We start from the raw sequence: 19829 nt of genomic DNA, 5'->3' as shown, positions 1-19829 counted from the left end.
CAGAGTTTCCCTTCGCCCCTGGGAGACCACCCATGATCAAGGTAGTTATCCAAGGAAAGCCACATCCCCTTTAAGACAAATAGAGGGCTGGAGGGTACAGGGACCCTAAGTAAATGAACAAGCACTCTGGTGCCAGGAAAATACAAGTAGATTGATTTATCTGCTCAGCCAGGGCTCCCACGCACTCTGAGTTATGTGAGCTGGGTGAGTGTCTGCACGTAAGCCTGAAAATGATTTACATCCCTACTCTGATCTGTTCACTATGTAAATGTACTATGTACTCCTTGGTGGCATCGATATCTGACTGACTATCTAGCTGCCTTCAGTACCTCTCCTAAGTCTAGTAAACCAGTGTCTCTACCTGTTGGACCCCTGGATGAATTCTCTGGAATAGGTGAACACTACTCTAGTGCCCTCGCAGATTTGAAGCTCCCACATTACGAGACTTATGACAAAAAAGGAAAATTGTTTTCTACTTTAATACCTAAGATTTGAGTGGTTTATTAAGCAGGAATGAATAATTGGTATAATCCTCTACTCCACTCTTTAAAATATTTGTTTACTTTCTTTCTCTTATTAAATTCCCCACCCCTGAGAATCCTGCTTCTCCTGTAAGATTCTCAAGTTATGACTGTTTTACTTTCCTTACTGCTCATAATCCTATGTCTGGAGATGGAGTAGATATCCTCCTCGTCACATCCAATCTACTGTCTTCCCTTTTTCTTTCAAAACACCCAGCTTTGATAATGTTTCTTTCTCATCCCTAGAAATATCAGATTTAATTTTTATTTCATCCCTCCTTACAAATATCCACAGACACTTAGGCTTCTCACCTCCCTTAAAATTCTACCTCCCAGTGTACTGTCAGTCCGTCCAAAATTGCTACCCTCATAATTGCTGATGATTTAAGTTTTCACATAGATAACTCACTCAACAATCACAGTCATTCCCTAGATCTTCTCATTATGAATAATTATAATCTTTTAATAATCTCGATTTTAAACACGCTGCTCTCTAATTCCCACCTTTTCTTTTCCCAGCACCGATCACCAGAACCTAAAATTTATTAATCCTCTTATTTTTTATTGTTTCTCCCTTATTTCTTGTCTTCTCTTCTACCTTTACTCAGCTTAAATTCCCTGGTAAATGATTATTATCTATCCCTTACATATGTCTTCAAGTCTTTTGGTAATGCCACAACTCTGCTTCACTTTCTCTGCCTACCATGTGCCTGTATATACCTACTTAAACACAGTGGTGAAAAACATACTACAATGTTGATTGTTTACATTTAGAATCATGTTTACTAGTTTCTTGTGTATCCCTACTGCTGCTTGATAATTGTATTTTATTTTTTCATTCTCTGTTCATTCTGCCATTTTTCTAGACTACGATTTCAGGCATTGTCCTTTCTTCTCAAACCTCCAGCATCTACACTCTTAGCCAATGATCTCACTTCTTATTTTACTGAAAAAACTGTAGCAGTCAAGAGAGAATTTCCAGAAGCTGCTACCACCATATTAACCCACCAACAGTATTTGTGGTAATATATGAGATAAGCATATCTTACTTGTTCACTAAAGATAGATTTGTCCACACTTCTGTCCCAAGGCAACACCTTCAGTAGTACAATAGGTTCTATTCTCACTAGTTTCCTGAAATGCATCACTCCAATTTTTGCCTCTCTTTCATTGATTATATTTAGGCACGTATGTTATTTTTCATACCAGTGTTCAAACCTGCTGCTTTTTCTCACATCTTAAACCAAGCCAAAACAAACAAACCAATCTGCTGATCCTGTTCCCCCCTTTTATATGCAAGCTTGTTTTTTCTACTTTGTAACAAAACTCCTTAAACGACTTGACTAAACTCATTTACTCTAATACTTCTCTTCATATTATCCCTTGGCCCCATTCCAGGCAGGCCTAATGCTCCTGTCTCTTTACCAGGTGGTGATTGGCCAATACAGGAATCAAATCCTGGACCTGGGTGTTAACAACACCACACTCCAGCCTCATTCTACCAAAACTTCTAATACAAGGTCAGCAATGACTTCTTAATCACTAAATACAAAAGTCAATGGTTAGTGTTCATCTTACTCAGTCTACCCACAGCGTTTGCCTTTCTCATTCTTAGGACACATTTTAACTTGCATTCCAGACTATCAACACTCTTCTAGGTTTTCTTGTATATTCTGACCTTTCATTTTCAGTTTGCCTCACTGTTTTCTATTATTTCCTGCTCTAAAAATATTGGGATTCCAAAAGCTTAGTCCTTCGATTTATTCATTTATTTATTTTCATTTATATGTGTACACTTACCAAATATAATTATCACATTTTTAAGTGTAATTTCTACACCAGAGACTTAAAAATTTTATCTCCTAAATGGATTTCATCCTGTCCCAAAGATTTATATAACCAACTTTCTACTTGACATCTGTACTTGGTTTTCTGCTAGACAGCTCAGGAGAAAAGTGTCCCAAACTGAACTCTCAGGCTCTAACATGTAATCACTGCCACCACCTGCTCTTCCTACAGACTTTGCCATCTCAGTTTAAGGCAACTGCATTCTTCATATCACAATCCTGTGAAATTGTGTCTGTTACTTACTTTCCTTCTAGAGGCCAAAATATACTGGTACAACATAGTTTTACCATGTGATAGTTTGAAGGAATAAATGCATCTTTTGCAGGATTATAAATTTTATTAATTATAAAGATACCTATTCTCTTAAATGTTTTCAATTAGCATTCCCTTTGCCCAAATATAACATACCTGGTGTTTTTTTGACATATATCTGATACATTTTTTTTTCTTTGCTACCAACATTTATGAGTCATTTGTTTTAAGTATAGCTCTTTGAAACAGGAAAAAAAATCACTATTTTTAAAACCCATTCTGATACTAAATATTTAAATTGTTACATTTTAGATATTCATTTAACTTGTGATTAGCAAGATTTTTAGATTTCCTGACAACTTATTTCATGTTTTCTACTTTCTCTGATTTTTTTTTAAATTTTCTTATTTTTGATGAATTCATGCAGTTTTCTTACTTCTGTTTTTTTCTAATGGTTTGAAAGTTTGACATATCATTAATATTTTCTAAATGGTTGTATTTGACATTTTAATACGTGTATTTAAGCTCTACTACTTCTAGGTGATGTCTTATGCTAATCATTTTCTTTATATTTTTCCCACATAAATCAAGAAACTTAGTAATTATTTTTTTTTTCTTCCTTTTACCTCCTATCATTTTTTACATCACTGGTTTGAAAAAACTATTGCACATTGAGATGATCAATAAATTAAATTTATTTTAAAATTAGAATGATTTTTCACCTTCAAAAATCATCCTTATTTAAACCTAAGTATAAATTATAATGGTTTCATTGTTCTTCGCTATTTCTTGTATAGCCCCTCTCTCTCTCAGACTTATTGCTCCTTTTTTCAAAGTGTATCCTCTAGTAATTCTTCCAGATTGGAATGAATAGGTGAGAAATGTTGTGTGTTTGGGCATGCTATAAATGTTCTTATATTGCTTTCATTGCTGAATGCTAGTCTACTTAAATATAAAGATCTAGTTAAATATTTGTACTTCAGAAATAAACAGATATTCCTTCAGAGTACTTAAGGTTACTAATGAGCATTCAGATGTCTGTCTGGTGGTTGTTCATTTAACATTTGCTTCTGCTCTCAGACTATCATGCACAACTTCCAATGATCTTACCCTCTGAATTCTAAAATTATATTCTGATATGACAAGGTATGGACCATTTTAAATTTATTTTCTTATCTTGAGTTGACAATAAAAGTCTAAGGACTGCATTTATTTATTTTTAAAATAATTTTTTAAATTATTTCTTTGTATATCTTCTTACCTATTTTCCTATTCTCTGCTGTCACTTTAGTACATAAGTATTGACAGTTTATGGAATTTGATTTATTTTTGTGCACGTTATATTATATTTTATTCTTTCTCTCTCTCCCTCTTTTTCTTCCTATCTTATACACACACACACACATGCACACATGCACACACACGTGAAGTATTCTGTGGATTCCTTGTCTAATTTCTCAGTTCACTAATTGACTGTTTTTAGCTGAGTTCCTTTTAGCTCATCTACTGATTTACCACCCCCACACTTTTGATTTTATTTTTTAACTTCCATATTTTTCACTTTAATGATGTCCACTCAGATCTTTTCATACCAATAACTACATCAATATTTGCATAATATTTTAGTCAAACTACTTATTTTTGTCTGAACAACAGAAAGCACACAAATCACAATTGTGTGATTGTACACAATTTTTTGTTCTCTGTTTTATTTATAATACTTCATCATTTTTCCAATCATTTTAGCAGTAATTCCAAAATATTTTATATGCTTTTTCTTTTAACCCTTAGTTTTTTCTACCTTGATTCATATAAGATATACATAAGGATTTATTGCTTTAAAGCAAGGACGTACTCTATCTGCTTTTATGGTTCTACCACTTTTACTCCTAAACATAAACTCTCTTTTCAACCCTGGAAGCATGTAAATTTCTTATTTTTTGCTTCTCCACTGAAGTTCTGAATCTCTGAAGCTCTGTCTTGTTTGTTATAGTCTGAGTTTTCCAAGGTCATTCAAGTAATTTGGGTACTTGAAGAAATGGAATAATTGATTACAAATAATACTTTGGGTATTATATGCTTTAGGTAGTATGAAAATTTTAACAATGTTAATTCTTAATCCATGAACACATGATAGCTTTCCATTTATTTATGTCTTCTTCAAGTTCTCTCATTAACATTTTATAGTTGTTGACATAAAGATCTTTCACCTCCTTGGTTAAATTTATTTCTAAGTATTTTTTCTATAGCTATTGTAAATGGGATTTTTCTCTTAATTTCTTTTTCACATAGTTCATTTTTGCTGTATAGAAATGCTGCAGGTTTTTTCATGTTGACTTTGTATACTGCAACATTTCTATATTTGTTTATATGTTCTAACAGATTTTTTTCCTTGGCGGAATCTATAGGGTTTTCTATATGTAAGTCATGTTGTCAGCAAACAGTGACAAGTTTGCTTCTTTTCCTATTTGTATGTCTTTTATTTCTGTCTTTTACCCAATTGCTCTGGGAAGATCTTCAATACTACGTTATATAGAAGCAGTGAGAGTGAGCATCCTTGTCTTCTCCCAGGTCTTAGAGGAAAGATTTTCAATTGTTCACCACTGAATACAATGTTAGCTGTGAGTTTCTCATGTATGGCCTTTACTGTGTTGAAGCACATTCCTTCTGAACATAACTTGATAAGAGTTTTTATCATGAAAAGATGATGAATTTTGTCTAATATTTTTTCTGCTTTCAATGTGTTGTTGAATTAGGTTTCCTTGTATTTTGTTGAGAATTTTTGAATCTATGTTCAAGGATATTGGCCTATAATTTTATTTTCTTGTAGTGTCAAAATGCCCATACCACCCAAAGCAATCTACAGATTTAATGAAATTCTTATTAAAATTCCAACATCATTTTTTATAGAAACAGAAAAAAGTCCTAAAATTTATATGAAATTAGAAAAATATCCAAATAGTCAAGGCAATAATAAGCAAAAAGAACAAAGCTGGAAGTATCACATAACCAAATTTTAAGCTATACTTCAGAGCTATAGTAATTAAAACTACATGATTTTGGCAAAAAAAAAAAAAATAGACACATTGACCAATGAGAAAGAAAAGAGAGCTCAGAAATGAACCCATGCATATATATATGGTCAGCTAATTTTTGAAAAGGTGCCAAGAACATATAATGAGAAAAGGACAGTATCTTCAATAAATTGTGTTGGAAAAACTGGATTTTCACATGCAGACGAATAAAAATGGACCCTTATCTTACACCATATGCAAAATTCAACTCAAAATGGATTAAAGACGTAAATATAAGTCCCCAAACTATAAAACTGCTAGAAGAAAATATAGGGGAAAAACTACACAACATTGGTCTGTGCATTGATTTTTTGAATTTGATCCTCAAAGTGCAAGCAACAAAAGGAAAAAAATAAATGAGATTACATCAACTAAAAAGCTTTACACAGCAGAAAAAAAAATAAGAATAATAAATAATAATAATAATTAACAGTGTGCAGGGACAATGTACAGATTTGGAGAAAATATTTACAAGTCATACATCTGATAAGAGGCTAATATCCAAATAAAATAAGGAGCTCAACCAACTCAATAGCAAGAAAACAAAACAAAGCAAAATTAAAAATGGTCATGGAAACTAAACATTTCTCAAAGTAAGACATACAAATGGCCAGCACTATATGAAAAAATGCTCAGCATCATTAATCATTAGAGAAGTGCAAATTAAAACCAGTGATACATCATCTCACACCTGTGAAATGGCTTTTATCAAAAACGTGTAATATAACAAATGTTGATAATGATGTAGAGAAAAGGGAACACTTGTACACTGTTGGTGGGAATATAAGTTAGTACAGCCATTATGAAAAACAGTGTGGAGGTTCCTCAAAAAAAAACTAAAAATAGAATTATCATATATGTACGATCCAACAATCACACTTCTGGGTATTTACTAAAATGATGTGAAATCACTTTGTCAAAAAGATGTCTGTATCCCCATGTTCACTGCAGCACTGTTCACAATATCCAAGTTATAAAATCAACCTAAGTGTTCATCAACAGATTAATGGATAAAGAAAATGGGATATACATATATACACACATATATACACACAAGGAAATACTATTAGCCATGAAAAATAACAAAATCCTGTCATTTGTGGCAACATGAATGAACCTGGAAGATATTATGTTAAGTAAAATAAGTCAGGCACAGAAAGACAAATAACTGCATGTTCTCACTTGCATGTGAAATTTTAAAATAATCAAACTTACAGAATCAGAGAGTATAATGGTGGTTTCAGAGGCAGGAAGTGGAGGAATGGGGAGATGATGGTGAAAGTGTACAAAATCTGTTTCACAGGAGGAATACGTTCTTTTTATTTCTGAGTTCTATTGCACAGCATGATAAATACATTGAATAATAAGACTGTACATTTCAAACACACTAAGAAAATTTCAGATGTTCTCAACACAAAACATGTTATATATTTGAAGTGATAGATATGTTAACCACTTTGATTTAATTATTCTATATAGTATTCATAAATCATAACATCACTGTGTACCCCATAAATTTATACAATTATAAATGGTCAGTTCACAATAAATAAATAAATGCTGTGGTGCAAGAAATAGAATTATGAAACTCAAGGTCTCATTTGTTCAAATAAGATTTAGTTTTCACTCCCAGTCACACACTGGCAGCAACAATATTTAATAGAGGGTCACCATACAAGTCATTACGAATCATTATCTTTGGAAAATATAGAGATCTTATGGTCAGTAAGAAAACATTTTCTGTTATGCAATTACTTTTATTTGTCAAAAAAAACCTATCTCATCTAAATAGCATATGACATAGTGACAGAAATTGGTATAAAAATAATAATGGGTATAGCAGTTTATATCCCTGAAATAACCATTGTGAACTAAACAAATAGAACCAAATGATCAGCAACAATTTCAAATGGAGACAACCTAGAATCAACACTTTATTTAGTGGTGACAGTTCCAGAATGTCAAAGACCCACAAATCATAATTAAATTACCTGCATTTACCCATTTCTGTTGCAATTATTAAGTGTTTACATGCATGGAGAACTTAAAGTTCCCTAAGTCAGAGATATTTAATTTATAATAATTATTATGTGTCTACCAAATGGCCAGACACAAGCCCAACAGCCAATTTAAATTGAGTGGTTGAACTAATCAGTCCAAGTGAAGATAAGAAAAAGTCTGAAAAATTTAAAATAGTTCCAACAGAAAGAAAAACAAATTACCCAATGTAGCCTTTATAGAAATGTTGTAATTTTCCTTCCAGAAAGTAGCAGTCATTTAAAAAAAAGAAAAAAAATTATAAAATTAAAAGTAAGTTAAGAAAATCTATTTTCAACTCTTGTTAGACAATGACCTTATCTTTGCACTCAAAGTCAAACAAGACATTGAGCTTCACAATCGTTTATAATATATAAATTTAATTCTTTTCTTTTTGAGGTAACAATTTATCTGTAGAAAAACTTATGGACTTGGGAGTATACAACATAGCTGAAGATGTCAAATTGCATAAGATTTAGTTCCTGTGGTATTGGATGTAATCAAAGGAACTAGTTCTCCTACTCTGACTATACATATACATATTAGACTTTCTAATTCTACACTTCCTGTCTCTTAATATGTTTTTGCTGTTTTAAGTCTTCTTTACTTGCTACTTCATTCGAGGTAGTTTAGAATAATTTATCTTCCTATATATTATCTTTCTCTTGAGCAGTGCGTAATCTGCTGTTTAACTTTTTGAATAAGTTTATTTAAATTTATAAGTCTATTAGTTTTAGTAGTTCCATTTGTTTTTAGTTTCATTTGCTGTTACCTTTCTGATGTATTCATTTATAAAAGTCTCTTTTCCAATTGTCCATCTTAGTGATTTTATTTCTTATATTCTTAAACATTTCATAAATAGTTGTTTCATATTATTTATCTTATAATTCTAATATTTTTAGTCTTGGGTAGTCTAAATCAGTGTTTTATTATTTATGTTAAGTCAGTCGTGGTGGCACGCCTTTTTGTATACTCATGATCTTTGATTGTGCCTTTATTGTTATTTTGAGGGGCAATATTTGTTGTTGTTGTTTTTCCTTGTGGAAGTCCTAAGGCTTAAATGGGGAATTTCAATAGTCTTCCTGCAGACAAGACTTGCTTTTACCATTTTTAAGAGGTAGCAAAGCTGGTGGACCTGATCTGGGATGACATCTACTATCTTATACAACTTCAGCTCGGTTTTAGGAGCTTTCCAACTTCATTGGTGATGAAAAATCAGTAGTGCTGATAGCATCTATTCTCAGGTTAACCTGTTTTCTACAGATTGCCTAATGTGTGGGTCGTGGCTAGTTATTTTTGTTGGAGGACAACCCTGGCAATATTTATCAACACCATTTGAAATCACTGAACTCACAAATAGAATATCATTCCCATGGTACAATTGTTCTACACTGTCAGGATCTTTTAGAGCATATAGCCAGCCAGGATGCTGATAGCAGAAGTTAGATGTTTGAGTTCCTTTTCTCTGCAATACCCCATTCTACAATTTTTCCTTTCTGAGTACCTGAAAAACTCAAGTTATTTTTGCCACAATCTCAAAAATTCTTTTGGATTAATAAGCACAAAAACATTATCTCATAAATTATGTTTTGGAAAAAAGTATATTTGCTTTTTTACATAGAGAAAAATAGTGAAAACAGAAGTTTCTTGAGTTTCTTTTGAATGGATTTTTAATTAAAAAAACATTAATTATAAAGAAACTCTGGGCTGAATTACATCACATGCAATCTAAAGAAATACTATGTGAATATAGACAGGTGGTTTCTCTGAGAGCTCCCAGATAAACTGTGTTTATAAACTTAATCTTCAAGAAGACATTATGTTCCCCATATCTTGATTTAGTTACTAATATATGTTACATTTACAGCATATTTCTATCCCCTATTGATATTTCTTACATAAAAGGATCTTTGAGAGTAATAATAGTTATTATCATACACAGATTTCATGTTGAGCACAGACTATCTCTCTTATCCCAAATACCACCATACATTATGTTATCTATCTCAATAATTTAATTAAGATGTGCAGCATCAAGAATTTATTTTTATATTTCTATTACTCTATGATATGTGTCTCTTTAAATATTGTTTTTATACAAATAAAGTCTAACTGCTTTTCTAAGACTAAAGTAGACAAATATCAGGAATTCAATATAAGTTCTCCACACATTCACTTTATCTTCATCACCAGGAACAGCAATGGAAAACAAAAGGTGAAATGTTGTTTCAATACTTGATGACAGTTATAAGGGAACAAAATTGATCAGAATATTTATAGATCTTAAAGATTCTTCACTCACCTTTGTCTACTGGTGAATAGAATACACACCATAGTGAGATAATAGCAACTAAGAGGGTACATGGTTTTTAAAATTAGGAATATGCCTTCTACTAAAATCATTCCATGATATGTTAGCATATCCAATATGCCCATTGTACATGGTGTTTTCACTAGTACATCATAACCTGAAGTAAAATGCAGAAAAAATGTTTTTATTTCACAAGCCATGCACTTGTAGAAACATGACATGAAATAACATTACTGAATTATTCTACTTTATACCTTAGCTCATTTAACACACATAGCTACTCATAATTAGTGTTAAATTTATATTATTATGCTTATTATTTTACCACTAGCACATTATTCCATAAAGTAAATGGAGGTCCAAAAAGTACAGATGAAAGCTTCAAGAACATCTCCAAATGAAATGGACTGTAATCTTTGAATAATGTGTGGCATATCTAAAATTATCTGTTCTTCCCTGTTTTGTTTGCTAGTAGATTTTGGGAAATGATGATTTAATGAATGGATTATATTATTCGTAATTCCTACATCATTTTACTAGCTCCTCAACTAGTGATTGCTTTATCCTAATGTATTTCCTTGCTTAAGATACCACTCTCTTAAATGTGAAAAGTAATGTATTATTTTAATCTAATGATGACATTAACTTTACCATTCCTCCTTTGGGGAGAGAATTGATTGTTATGAATTAAGTGGCATAAATAAAAACAGAAGGGAGAGTCTTCCCACTCCCTCTCCAGAGATTGGAGAAAAATTGACAGAGTTAGAATATTGTCCTTTCTTGGCTGGTTAGCTTACTTGCTAATAACACCAAGGTCAGGGTTGAGATTCCTATACTGGCCAACTGCAAAAATACAAAAAGAATATGGTTCTTTCTTTAGATGCTTAAACTGGTAAGTCCTCAGAAATACAGTGCAAATGTCCAGAGGCTCCAAGTGTAGCAGCTAGAATTGGATTATGAATTTTTTCAGCAGTTCCAGGTTGAGTGGGAAAAATGATCTGTTTTTTTTCTCTGCTCTCCCATCACAACAATTAACATAGAAGATTTCTGGTCACCAAAAAGTGTGTGGCGGTCTCTCCCTACCAAAGATCAATCCCTCAGTTCTGCGGCAGACACCAGTTTGGTGTCCTTTAACTCAACCGAATTCTGACACTATCATTAGGCTTCATGGCTGGCTTAACATCAGCACAGCCATGATAAGCACCTTTCCACCCTGTTCCCCCTTGCCCCTTCCTATCTCATGTTAATCAACTTTCCACCTTCTACCCACCTGCTTTCCGAGAAAAACCAGAATTTGTGTAAAACAGATTCTTATGCAAAAACAACCACACAATGCCCTTCCTCTAATTCAAACCTCATAAAACGTTTTTAGTCAGTACGGGGATGGGAGCTGATCTGACTCAGTCTCCTCTCCATGCTGGTGGAATCAAGCTCCTTGGCTGATATAGCACCTGGCTAGGGTCTGGGTCTCCCTTTTCCCCATCTCACCAAACCTAACAACTATCTACTGGGAGTTAATGTAATATCCCATAAGTTGATAGTTCAGTCCCACAAGGTTGAGCTCCACTTCTGATGCTGATCTCGAACCCCAGGTTATTTTGCCTGTTCTCTGACCAACTATAAATTGAGGTTCCCATAGCCTCCTTCTTTGCATTTGATTAACTTGCTAGAGTGGTTCACAGAACTCAGGGAAACACTTATTTACACGCATAGGAAGAGGTAAGGGGGTAGGGGCATGGAGTTTCCACTCTCTAAGAACTTCCAGATGTTCCGCTATCCTGGAAGCCCTCTTGATCAGTCCTTTTGGGTTTTTATTGAGGATCCATCCTATAGGTATGATTGACTTAATCACCGGCCATTGGTGATCAACTTAACCTTCAGCCCCTTTCCCCTCCCCAAAGACTGGGAGGTGGCTAAGTCTGAAAATCCCAACCCTCTAATCCTGCCTTGATTTTTCCTGTGAACGGCTTCCATCCTGAAGCTACCTAGGGACTGCCAGCCATCAGTCAACTCATTAGCATGCAGAAAGACATTTATCACTTTGACTATTCTAAGGATTTTACTTGTATGCCAGGGAACAGAAGACAAAAGGAAAAGGGACAGGGATAAAGACCAAATACATATTTCACAATATCACAGAAGTACTAACTGAACACTGAGATAGACAATCGAAATACACACACAAATGTTCACACGCAAACAGGTGCACATACCATCCTGGTCAGGAAATGTGTACCTCTATGCCCTTTGACATTGTTTGAATCACGGTAGTTTGTGTCTTTCAAGGAATCGGTCTATTACATCTCAGTTATCAAATATAAATTTGTGGGTTCAGAATTGTTCATAGCACTTCTTCATAATCATTTTAATATCCATGGTGTCAGTAGTAATGGGTTCTTTTATTTCAGAAATTGATCATTTTTCTCTTCTCTCATTTACCTTTGTTTACTATGGCTAGAGATTTATTTTATTGCTCCTTTTCATGAACTAGCTTTCTGTTTTGTTGATTTTCTCTATGGTTTTTCTGCTTCATTCATTTATGCTTTGTTTTTTATTATTTATTTTATTCTGCTTGCTTTAGGCTTAAATTGTTCTCTCTCTAGTTTCTTAGGGTGGAAACTTAAATTATTGATTTTAGATCTTTCTTTTTAATATGTAAATGTCATGCTGTTGTCAAAGAACAAAATTACAACAAATTTAGTTAAAAATCTCAATTGGCTTTATCGTAATTCTAGAATCAGGCAACAAATTATTCCACAAAATACAGTAAATGTTCCAATGAGACCAGCAGAGGAGGTTGATTTTATAGACAGAAAAAGGGTCAAGAAAGTAGAAACAAAGAATAAAAAATGGATTAGTCATTTCAAAGTTACTTTCTTTGTAAGGTGGGGGAAGGAAGACAGAACCATAGAAAAACAATGGACTGTTTAATATCAGATTATCGGGCTATCACTTTTGTGTTAAGAATAAAACACAGAGAACTTCATTGTCATACCTATTGAAGATTTAAACTGGCCTCTTTGGGAAATTGGCTGTTATCTATTTCTTCTGGCTTCTCAGGTCAGACCACAACCTAGGTGACAAGGAACTTAGCAGGGGTGACTATATTTTGATTTTTAGTCTGGTCTATTGGGTCCTAGTGCAGGAATTTAGTCCAAAACAATGGTCATCGATAATTTTTATTTAACACAATAATGGAGAATAGGCTTTTGTTATGGACAATGCTCTGGCCATATTTTACATGGTTACCTTTCTTCTCCTTATTCCAGAACATGAGGAGATATTTATTAATTGTTTACTATTGGAACCTGTTGGAGTTCCTAGTAGTAAAAATCTGTGATATTAAAGGGCCCCTCCTATGACTGAGGCTTCCAGGAGTTTCTTACTGTGGTGTAATCCTGATTATGACACCAATTTGTCTGGCTAGGCTAAGGCCTGGAATCCTGCTCACAGCACCAATTGTCTAGCTCTTAATCCTGTTCATGATGCCAATTGTCTAGCTCCACTACCACGCCAGTTGTCGGGCTCTTTTACCTGCTGGTAATCCTGCCAACTGGGCCAATTGTTGAGCTAGGGCTGGGTCTGGAGCTCCCAGACCCCTAAAGCCCGTCCACAGACTGGGTCACAAACCCTTCATATGCCAGGCTGGGTCACCAGACCCCACACACACCAGGCTGGGTCACCAGACCCCATCATGCAGGTCTATGAGCTAGGTAACCGGCCAAAAGGTCCTTGGAACCATAGGTTGGAAAGCATGGCTGCGTGGGGCAGATGCCTGAGTCCGACGCCCACCTACCTGCTTCACTAAAACTCTCTCTCTCTTTCTGTCTCTCTCTGAAGAACACAAGAATAGTAACAAAACTAAAAAGATACATTGGTGTGCATGTGCGCTAACTCCACACACACACACACACACACACACACACACACACACACACACACATTTGCTTACAAAGGATGCTGAACCACACCCAAATATACCCAAGGTGAGGGCCCTGACCAAACTATTCTATTTTCCCAACACTTACTCCCATGCTTAACACTCAAATCAGCTTTCAGCAGTTCATTCAAGTTACCATTTACATATTCCTACCTGTTCATAGCTTCAGGTAAGCAGATTTTTACTGTTACTCTGGATTAGCCTGTCTCTCCAAATTTCCCAATGGTGGTACCATGAGATTTTAGTTCTCTGACTGGTTCAATGAAAGTCACTGATTTTGAGTTTTATCAGCTTTTTTTCTTGTTGTAAGGATGAAAATGACAACCTTAAAGTTTTTGTCTGCTAAAGCACTCATTCAATTTAAACCTGTTTGTTAATTATTTAATACCATGTTTTAAGGAAGTCAGTGCATAACCTCTCATTATAAAAATTTTTTTTAAAAAGTCTCTCCCTACAAGAAGATAATACTACCTTATTATAAACTATACATGGTCTTAATTTGCAAATGGTCTTGTCATTAATTACAGTCAGATGCAAGTGGCCATGTTTTAAGGCTTTTTCCACAGAAATTCATTTGTGTGTGCATTAGAGCAAATCTAAAATCACATTCTGGAAATAATTTTATTTTGATAAATATTTTAATACTTTGATTTTAAAATTAAATTTATACATGTAGGTAGTAATAAATAGATAATAAAGAAGAGATGTCTTTTGTGTCGGTTCTCTAACTTCTATTCCATTCCTTACTTATAACCTCATAAAAGTGTTACTGTCTTCTGCTATTTCAGTGATTATAATGAGGACAATTCAACTTGTCCAGACATGATATTTATATAGATCCTGCCCTATTTTGACTTCCCAGTTTCATAAGAGTATGCCACATATATCTTCAGTTAGATCAATTTTTAAATATAGCTCTGCACTTAAAGGCAGTGTAAAATAGCTTCATTTTTATCTTGAACATTCCACCAATCAGTACTGTATAAAATCTCAACTGAGAGAAACAAAACGTATGAAGGATTTTCTAAAACCTATTAATTCATGCTTTCTCTCAATAATCTAAAATTGATCTCTTGCTTAACCCAAGCTATCATCAAGACAATATGTGAACAATGTCAGATAGGAATATAATAGAACTTCCTTAACTGAGTTGCATTTTGGTGAGATGTCATCAATTGCATTGAGGTCTATTATGAGAAATAGTACCACAAGTTTCATTGCCATGGGACCTAAAATGATGCTATTGAGAAAGATCACTGCATTGCATAATATCCTCTTCCTGAGAGCTGTCTGAGAAATTATTTGTATCAAGAAATTTTATGCTTCTCAAAACTTTGGTTTGGTTTTATCTTGTCTATATAAAGACTTTTGTAACTGATTGGCTTTCTTACCTGGTTTCTCTTACTCTGAAGGTTGAAGTCAAATTTATTACATTTCAAACCTAACAAATATGTGCAGCTTCATCGTTTCCATTTTCTTACAAGCCTCAGTCACGCCTTCACCTATCCTGCCTATATCTGTCAATTAATTTCCCCTATTAGTAAAAAGTATTTCATCCAGCATTTTACATAGACATGTATAGGTATAGATATATAGATATAAAGAAGAAGAATAGAAGTTCAAAAATATTCACAATACTGTATGAAGTATAGTAGCTATTAAAATATACAACAGAGGTATAAAGTAAATATGGCAGTGGAAGAAAAGGAAGCAATGGTTCCAATTATTTTAAAGAAAGTCTACAGAGGATATAAGGAGGAGCATCTTGACAAGTGAATAAGTTTCATCTGGCTAAAGGGCGAGGCAGGCATTTATGCCAAGGACACAACGAATGATAATTGGAAGCACAAGTAAGAAAGTGTTTATTTTTTAGTAGAGCAGAAACAACTGCATAAATGGTAGGATAAGTCCCTAAGCAGCACGAACTGAAAAGCAGTCCACTTCCTTCTGAAGAATGTCTATTGTAGCCACTCTCTCTTTCAGCTTACTGTGAATGTTTGAGCAAAAGCTGAATAGTAGGAGATTGAATCAGCTTAGCTTGATATATTGAAACAGCTGTGTAGGATCTTAAATCCACTATAAGAAATATAACAAATACTCCTATCTAACTAGAATGGTTGAAGTTTCTTATCTATTGTGATAGAAATATGAAACCATGCCAATGAATTAAAGTTGGATTGGGTAATACTTTTGTGATATAATGCTAAAGTTCTTTATTTTTTCTTGAGCTACTGTGAGTTGTGAAGCCAATATTAAAAAAAAAACTAAAAAAAAATAATAATAAAAGATAAAAAGACAACCATTCCTTAAACTAGCTCATCTTCTTTTGCTGTTTTCACATGTGTTACAAAAGCTCGTACATTATTAGACAAGATATAACCTTAAACACTCAATTTAAGAAAAGTTTTCTCAAGGGAGCTGGCCAGTTACCTTAGTTGGTTAGAGCATGGTGCTGATAACACCAAGGTCAAGGATTCAGATCCCCATACTGGCCAGCTGCCAAAAGAAAACAAAAGAAGAAAAAGTTTTCTCATACAAAAGTGATGAATTCATGAATATTGGGTAAATTTGATTTTGTCAGATAGAGATATCATCAAAGGCAGGGCCAGCCAGTTGTACAAATACAGAGATATGATGTGATTTAAAGAAGTGGTCATCTGTCATGTGTCAGTCATTGTACATATTGACACAATTTGAAGTCATATAATTTTCAGGATGACCCTGAGAGTGAGAAATTAGCAATTCTGATTTATGGATAAGGAAATGGATAAAGAGAAGCTAAGTGATTTTCTTAGCATCACACAACTGGTGGGTGGTAGGACTTTATCTTCAGCTTCCTCATTTTCAAGAGAAGATACCTGGGGCCCAGGATGTTAAACTGCATTCTGGGAGTGAGTGGCAAAGTCAGATTTAAGGTTTTGATCCGAAGAGTTCATAGCAGATTTGAATTCAGGAGTCATAGGTATGTGGTTTCTCTGTTACTGTAATTATCTGGAAAACAGAAACTGACTTTGGCTATCTTGAGCAGGACATTTTTCTTAGAAATAAAAAAATTGGTTACAATGAGAAAAGATCTGCAAATAACTAGTAGGCCATTTTGTAGATATTAAGTTAATTTACGTTAAAGAAAACCTATTAAAAGTAATGGAAAGAAAATATACCCAGCCAGCAGTTGATTAGTGTTCCCTTTCTAATTGAGCTTACTTTCATTTCTTTCTAGAATATCTGATGGTTGTTCAGTTGTCCTTCATGTGACCAGTTTTGTATTTTTCTTCATCCTCAGTTTTCCTTTGTACATTTCCAGGACATCTTTGTGTTGAGAGGTGGGGAAATTGTGACATAAAATAGAGGATAGAATCTTAAACATTTTTATGAAGTGATTTAGTATCATACCAATATTATTTCATGTATTCTGAATTAACTAAGAAAATCCTTATTTCTCTTTCAGTACCTGATAACCTGTCTGAAAATGTTCATATTTCCTTAACATGGAAAAAGTTTTCCCAAAAAACACATTTTATTTTTCACATCTATTGTTTTCCCTGAAAAAATTAGCGTGCAAAACATATGATATACAAGAAGATATTAATAAACAAACCAAAAAAAGTAAGTCAAATGCTTTGACCCACCACCTAATTTAGAAATACATTACCAATACAGTTAAAACCAGTCCTGTGTATTTCTCTTCTAGCGTATATATTTTCTTTCACTCCAGGTGAAACTTCTGTTCTGAATTGGGGAGTTGTTATTCTGATGCATTAAGTGTACTTTTATGCTGTGTGTCTCCGTGCAATCTATAAAAATTGTTGTCTAAATCATCCTACTAAACGTGTCTTCTCATCACAGTGTCTAAAGTGCCTAGGCACCACACCCTCATCTGCACCTGGTATTAATAGATTTCTTTGTTGGTCTGTATGATCTAAAACAGGATATAATTACGATTTTAATTTGCACTATTTAATAGTAGGCCCCTGCATATTTTTGTACATTTATTAACTGTATATGTTTCTCTTCATCTCAATTGCCTATTTATGTGAGGGGTCTTCAGAAAGTTCATGGAAAGATTCATATTATCTTTTAATCCCTTTTTTCCCCACAAACTTTTTAATGTACCCATGTACATTTGACATTTTCTCCTAAATATTAGAAAATTAGAAAACTATTTTTGTAGAAATCTTTTACAAAATATTAGTAATACTAATCACTGTTATTATATATACAGTAGATCCTTCTTCCAGTTCTTTTCATTTTCTTCATGGTGGTTTTAGATATACAGAAGTGTTGTTGTCATTTTGATTGTGCATTTTTTTTGCTCTTAATTTTAATAAAATTAAATACATCAATCAGCTGTTTCACGGTTTGTAGTTTTTGTATCTAATTTAAAAATTCCTTCTATACCTAAAGGTAATGATTATATTCTCAAATATTTTCTTCTAAACATTTTTCTTCTCAAATATTTGTCTTCTAAAGTATTGCTTTTTATATTTAAGGCTTTGATGCACTCAAATTGATTTGTATGAGAGTGTGAAGGAAAAACTACACATAGATATTTTTTTCTATGTGTATGTCCAATTATCTCAGCATCATTTGCTGTAGAGTAATTGCAGCAGCAGCTCTATGCATGTCCAATTCCTCCTTATTGTAGGTCAGCTTCAGGGACCTTGATTCTGTTCCATTTCTTGGATTCATTTCCCATTCTGTCAAGTGATTTCTTTTCTGGTATTCATCCTTTCTACTTTTATCCATATGCAATTTATTCTTCTTTATAAATATTTCATATCATTTTTGTTTGGCGGGTTTAATAGTAATCTTCATTTTTATTTTGTGATACTGTTTGGTAACTATTAGATTCTACATTTTAATTTTAATTTTTACTCATTCTTTATGAGATTGTTGACACATTGATTGCTGTTTTTATAGTGACAAGCCCAGACTGTTCAGGAAGAATTAGATTATAAATGTCCCCATAGCCTGGAACCTAATATCAATTCCAATTATTTAAACTAATTTAATTAAAAATAAAATGAAATTCATTTTCTATTAAAAATAATTAGGATACTCCAAGTCTACACTTTTTATTATTTTCAATATTTTAGAAGACTAGAAATTAATGGCAATTATACATGCTGCAAGGTTTAAACATTTACAATAAATTAGACAACATAGCTGCAGCAAAAGGCAATCTAGCTGAGATAAAGTGTTAATTATCTCCAAAGAGATAAAATAGCATTTTTTATAACCATTTGCATCTAAGGAAAATAATTGAATTTTTTATCTCAACCATCTTTTGAATTAAAGAGAAACTATTATTTAAAAATTATCATGGCACTGTTAGCAATACTGATGATTTTTCAATCCCCTGAGGTACTCTAAATCACTGAAAAATAAAATTATTTCCTCAGATGTGTTTATCTGATGTTATTAAATCTGATTATTTAAAAAATAGATTTATAAACTTCCAGTATTTTTACTTTATATATGGGAAAACATGTGAGATTATACAACTTTCTTTAATGTCTATGACAATAATTAACTAAATAGGGTATACTCATTTTTGTATTCTGAGATGAGATGAGTAGAATCTTTTTCCACTATCTCCAGTACTTCTCGGCTGAAACCCTTGGCTGCCTAGGTAACTGAGTGGAATAGGCTATTGATCAGTGGAAAGTTGACTGTATTAAAAATCAAGGGAATCTGGGTCCAAAGCCCTGTCTTTCCCCAATTTAGCAGGCAAACTTGACTGAATAGCTTAAATTTTTTGTCTTAATATTCTCTATGTTATAATGAAGACTTATAAGTTAATATTATAAATGTTGATATATATCTAATATTAATAACAAACATTT

This window comes from Cynocephalus volans, chromosome 1 (genome assembly GCF_027409185.1).
Source record: "Cynocephalus volans isolate mCynVol1 chromosome 1, mCynVol1.pri, whole genome shotgun sequence".
In the NCBI taxonomy this organism is placed as follows: domain Eukaryota; kingdom Metazoa; phylum Chordata; class Mammalia; order Dermoptera; family Cynocephalidae; genus Cynocephalus; species Cynocephalus volans.
This window is presented reverse-complemented; position numbering follows the sequence as displayed.